Genomic DNA, 6,198 nt, shown 5'->3' on the forward strand with positions numbered 1-6,198 from the left:
CAATCACAACGCACTGGATAGCTGGCCAAATCACAGCACGCCTCGCTTTTTCAGACCGATGAGCTTTGTAAAAATCAACGTGTTTCAGAAAGGCGGGGCATAGAGGAGAAATAATGTACAGTATGTGGAAAATAGTGTTTTGAACCGCATAAACATTTCATTTCACCAAATACTGTTCTTTTTAGCAGCATCATATGACCCCTTTAATGGGTTTCTTATAGCAGTTCAAATGTAGTAATTCTTTATTTACATTTTTAATTCAGTGATTTTAACTTTTAATTTAGTTATTTAAAATGCTTTAAATAGCGATTTTAGATTGTAATGTTCTGCAAACTATAAAAGTAGTAATAAAACCAGAGAGAAAGGCTGCATGGCTAGAAACTAATTTGTTAAAAAAAAAAAAAAGAAAAAAAAAGGCAAAAGTCAGTTAAATAGTATGCGAGACAGTGGTAATATCATTGTGTTCCTGTTGGTCAGTAGAGGAGCTTAACTTAGCCTGCTTTAGACCAGGTTAATTAATTGTCAGGCTAAGTTGCCACAGTGACTATAAGCTTGATCTAGGCCAGGGGTGGCGAACGTCGGTCCTAGAGAGCCGCAGCCCTTGCTTCAACCCTAATCAAACACACCTGAACAAGCTAATCAAGGTCTGAATGGTTACTAGGAAGCTACAGGCAGGGGAGTTTTAATTAGGGTTGGAGCTGAACTCTCCAGAGCTGCGGCTCTCCAGGACCGGAGTTCGCCACCGCTAATCTAGGCCCATGTTAAATTTGCTTTATGGAACCAAATCATTTGACAATGAGTCAGACTAACTGAAATAAGCCTGGCTTATTTGGTTAACTGGTTTTATGAAACAGGCCTCGAGGCATTAAAATGAGATGCACATCCCTATTACAGACGTGACGTAATGACATGCTCGAATTTCCATCGAAAACCTACCCGTACCACTCAACTTAGAAAACCTTTACAAGCTTACCGTTGTGAATCGAGCTAAAGGCGATAGTTTTTAAACACTGGCTGGTTATGTACTTGCTCAATCTAAGTACTTTTCCATGTCAAAAAGCTTTTTTTTTTTTATAAATCTGAACGTTGCCGTGGATTTTAGCGTACGCACTCCAAGAACAGGTGCGTACGCACCTTTTATAAATGAGGTCCCATGTTCATAGAGGAGCTAACGGTGCGTTTTATCATACTAGATACACTTGAAAGTTCTACTAATGCTACTGTGCAGTTGTCACCAGTCTATTAAAACACACAAAGAGTCTTGTTTCAAGGTTTTCTACAAAACCAGAAATCAAGGGTTTATGACAATTGGCAGGCGACACAATGGACAGTCAGTGTCACTAGTTAAAATGGCTCATGTCGCTGGATTTAACCATTCGTCGAAACATTTGGGATAAAGTTCACAAGTCAGCAAAACATAAGTCTAGTGGTTTTTGGATATTTCACTCAAATGCGGTGTTAAATATAACCCAGCGCTGGTGCCGCACTTGCCATGTGGTAGTAGGACTACAAGTTACCCCACATTCAAATCCAAATGGGTTAGACTAGACAACACAAGAAACAATACTTTCTCCATTTATGGAAAACCAGCAAGAGTCTTCGGTCGCTCTTGAACCATTACACGACCGAGTGAGGCCTTCCCACTGAATGCCTAGTAAGCAAATACCCAAGTTAAGTAGAGCACTTGAAGTGTCAAACGCAATCTTGAAAGTAGAAATCAAGACTTCGCAAGTGCTCTTGTAAAAAAATAAAATAAAAAACCCTTGGAATAAACTACAGAAAGCGAGTAAAGAACAACATTAGGCTACTAAAAAGGTCAGTTTAATCTCGCAAAAGCTTCCATTAATATAAAAAAAAAAAAAAAACTATCTTTTTGTTTCAGACCCTGACGTGGTGGCAAGTACTTTTCCATGTCAAAAAGCTTTTTTTTTATAAATCTGAACGTTGCCGTGGATTTTAGCATACGCACTCCAAGAACATGTGCGTACGCACCTTTTATAAATGAGGTCCCATGTTCATAGAGGAGCTAACGGTGCGTTTTATCATACTAGATACACTTGAAAGTTCTACTAATGCTACTGTGCAGTTGTCACCAGTCTATTAAAACACACAAAGAGTCTTTTCTACAAAACCAGAAATCAAGGGTTTATGACAATTGGCAGGCGACACAATGGACAGTCCGTGTCACTAGTTAAAATGGCTCATGTCGCTGGATTTAACCATTCTTCGAAACATTTGGGATAAAGTTCACAAGTCAGCAAAACATAACACTGTTCTAGTGGTTTTTGGATATTTCACTCAAATGCGGTGTTAAATATAACCCAGCGCTGGTGCCGCACTTGCCATGTGGTAGTAGGACTACAAGTTACCCCACATTCAAATCCAAATGGGTTAGACTAGACAACACAAGAAACAATACCTTCTCCATTTATGGAAAACCAGCAAGAGTCTTCGGTCGCTCTTGAACCATTACACGACCGAGTGAGGCCTTCCCACTGAATGCCTAGTAAGCAAATACCAAAGTTAAGTAGAGCACTTGAAGTGTCAAACGCAATCTTGAAAGTAGCTACCTACCCCCAAAAGGAGCAGCATTTCCACCATCAGGACCACAAGTTGAGTCACAGCAACCACAAGCCTGGTGGTTCCCATCAGCAGCAAGCCACTTGCAACAAGAACAGACAAGGTACCTTCAACATGTTCTTAAGTAGCAGGAACGCTCGTTGGAAAAGGAACCGGATTTGCGGAGAGCGTCACTGGGTGCAGAAGCAAGACTGGCCTTCACAATACACGTTATGTAGATCTGCAAGACGCAGTTAAGGTGTCACAAAACCAAAGCAGATGGGAAGAGTCAAATTCAGTCAGCACAATACGTACAGAAGGACTGTATCCTCCCTGGAACATGAAGGCCTCCAGCTGGAACCGAATCTGGTCTTCCTGGGTTCGAGGCATGAAGTGGGAGCCGTAGCATCCACAAGGCACCAGATAAGCGACAAACTCGATGTCATCTCTATAGCATCGAGTCACTAGACCTTACCCTAATTCTCAGGGACAAAGTTGTGAAAGCGCAACTCAAGTGCCATAACCCATGCTGCGTCCCAATGTGGCTGCTTATACTACGCCCTTAATGCATGTACTCTTTAGGTGAGAAGGTACCATTTTGTGTAGTAGAATAGGCAAGCTTTGGGACAAGTGCTCGCATCATACAACGGAGTCTTTAACAGACCGCTCAGTCACGGTTACACGCACCTTTCACTAAACTGGCCTATTAATCAGCTAGTTTCAGTTAACACGCTCCACATTGCATTTCCTACCGAATTGAGAGAAAGTAGCATGTTGATCGGCCAGCCATGGTTCTTTGTGGGGAAAACTTAACATTTTTGTAGGATTTAAAAAAAAAAAAAAAGCCAAACGGATGTTTATAAACTGTCAGACAAAGGCTGAAATCTCCTGCGTAAGTGCATCTTGCACACCAAATCTTTACAAACAGTTAACAATGGACAGGCCATATAATTAAACAAATGCCTGGGGTTCTCATTTTACATGCATCTTCAAGGAATTAAAAAAAAAAAAAAAAGCCAAACGGATGTTTATAAACTGTCAGACAAAGGCTGAAATCTCCTGCGTAAGTGCATCTTGCACACCAAATCTTTACAAACAGTTAACAATGGACAGGCCATATAATTAAACAAATGCCTGGGGTTCTCATTTTACATGCATCTTCAGTTCTAGGACAGCCTGATGTACAAAAGGGTTTTAATACCACTCAATTCAATCTTGGGACCTTGTATTGACAATTTGATGTAGAAGCACAAACTCATCATGCAACATGACTAGGGTTAGAAACCATATTGGCCAGCCTTAAGGGGTTCTTATGATAAGAAATAACCTTCCAAGATACTGTCTGACCATCTTTGAACATTTTAATTTGGTTGACATTGTTGCACAATAAATACCACTTAATTTGTTGCCAGGTTAAAGGTTAGTTGCCAGAAATCAAAACCTTTACCTAAAACCCTCTACTTAACCATTAGCCGCACACACCATGTTTGTGGTTTAATTCTTCAAGTTCGTAGAAAACCAAAGGGCAATGGACTGTGGGCAATATTAGCTATTAGAGTGCACAGACCCACATTAATCTGAAATGGACCATCCGGGGACTTCTGGCATACCCTTTTCAACATACTATGCTTTGGGACACTTATTTTAGGATGGACATTACGAACTCCGTGATGAGGAAAAAGCACTTACCAAGGAGAACTACTTTTGGTTCCCCAAAGCAGCTTTCAGTGAGCAGTTCTTAAACGCTAAAGAAATGGAAAGGTCACGTGAATGTTAAACAGTCAAACTACAATTGACAAAAGAACCTTTTTTTTGGTGTACAAATAATCCAGTAGGATTGAACAGTTCTTACCATCAGCACTATTGCGGTCCATATTCAAAAAGGAGCACCCTAGAGGCAGAGTTCTCACCGACAACAGGGCAGCCTCCCATAGACAAACCAGATGGCTGGATCAGTTGACCATTGCTAAACAAATCCTTCTTTACCTCCACAAGAATCTGGTTCTCACCGCATTGAATAGCCACACTACTGGAAGTCCACTGCCAACTCGCTTTGCACCTCTGGAACGATGGGAAACCCCCAGTCCAAATGCTTGACTGAACCCTGCAACAGCTGCTTCTCCTGAAAACCAAGAGGCTCTTGCACAAAACCTCTGGAGTCCAGACTATGAAACCAAGAAGCCTTTTGCAAAGGGCTCAAGAACGCTTGAGAAGAAAGAGCAGGACCTCTGGATGCTGGATCTGACTGTGGCTTCTTGCTGCTTGGACTTTGACTGTATATCAAACTTCCCCATGCATTCTTCTGGTTAAACGCCACAATCACAACCAACACTAACACACCTTGCAAAAGGCCCATACTGACAAATGTTGACACAACATCCACCAGTGCTTGGCTTTGCCATTAAGTACAGCTTTGAATTTAGGTGGCTCCTCCCTTTCAGCTAAATTGATTACCTTTGATTCTCCTCTGGGCTTGTAGAGTTTATGCATTAGCAAATGAGAACGTTCTAGAGCAGGGTTCCTCAAATCTTGCCCTGGAGGGCCAAGTTTGATTAGGGTTAGAGCTAAACTCTGCAGGAAAGTGGATCTCGTGGGCCAGATTTGAGGATCCCTGTTCTAGAGTGTCACTAACCAATAGAAGGCTTGATATGGATCTGAGGTTTTCATCTACACTCATACACAATTTTACAATTAAACTTTGACAGTTTGTCTATGATAGACAGTTAATGTAATTTAAAAAGAACATAAGATCACACAAATAATACAGATTATTCATAAATAATCTATTTTTATGAGTTTTTAATTTAATATTGGAACAAATTTGGAAAAAATTTGCATTCCATCACTTGCTCACCAATGGATCCTCTGCAGTGAATGGGTGGCATCAGAATGAGAGTCCGAACAGCTGATAAAAACATCACAATAATCCGCAAGTAATTCATATTAATTACTGTCTTGTGAAGGGGAAAGCTGTGTGTTTGAAACAAATCCATCAAGATGTTTTTTTAACTTTAAACTGTCACTTCTGGCCAAAATATCCATAATTCAAAATAACGCTTGCTTGTAAAGAGTGCTTGATCTGTGCATATTTCTATCCTGATTCAGATGAGACCACCTTTTTACTGGAGTAAGCTTATGGATTATGGACTCTAAGTTAAAACGCAATGATTAATTTGTTTATTACAAACACACATTAATTAGCACTAACTCCGATTGGTGGAACTCTTTATAGCATCATGGCTTATGTATAACACTTTTTAAACAATTCTTTTAAACTTAGCATAAACCAAGTTCAAAGTAGGTCTATCTTTAAAAAAAGTTAATATTCTTTAACAATACCCACCAGTGGTTGGCTTTGCCATGAAGTACAGCTTTGACAGGACATTGATTGATGGACTGGAGTCGTGTGGATTACTTGCGGATTTTGTTTTAAAATACAACTTCAATTGTTGATATTGAGTGTTAAATTGAAATCAGTTCTTGACTTTCTTGAAGAAGTAAAATGATAATGTAACATATGAATCAGAGTCAATCGTCCTAAACTCAGAGTAATGATATTAAAAGTGACACTGTGCTCTGCAAGAAAGAAAATGCCCGAGATGTTGCACAAGTGACAAAACAGATTTTAAAACATCATCT

General features: G+C 40.0%; 1 long non-coding RNA gene across 1 annotated transcript in view; it reads right to left on the reverse strand.

The window, feature by feature from the left end:
- The window catches only part of LOC107589988 (uncharacterized), a 6,931-nt gene extending 3,975 nt beyond the window's left edge, over positions 1-2,956 (reverse strand). The window contains exons 1-2 of the long non-coding RNA XR_001609729.1: positions 2,875-2,956; positions 2,755-2,800 (exon numbers count right to left, since the gene is read on the reverse strand). This is a non-coding gene — a long non-coding RNA (uncharacterized lncRNA). The remainder of the gene's footprint in view (positions 1-2,754; positions 2,801-2,874) is intronic.
- Positions 2,957-6,198: the final 3,242 nt, after the last annotated feature.

The sequence above is a fragment of the Sinocyclocheilus grahami genome, unplaced genomic scaffold, assembly GCF_001515645.1.
Source record: "Sinocyclocheilus grahami isolate Dianchi unplaced genomic scaffold, SAMN03320097.WGS_v1.1 scaffold122.1, whole genome shotgun sequence".
In the NCBI taxonomy this organism is placed as follows: Eukaryota; Metazoa; Chordata; class Actinopteri; order Cypriniformes; family Cyprinidae; genus Sinocyclocheilus; species Sinocyclocheilus grahami.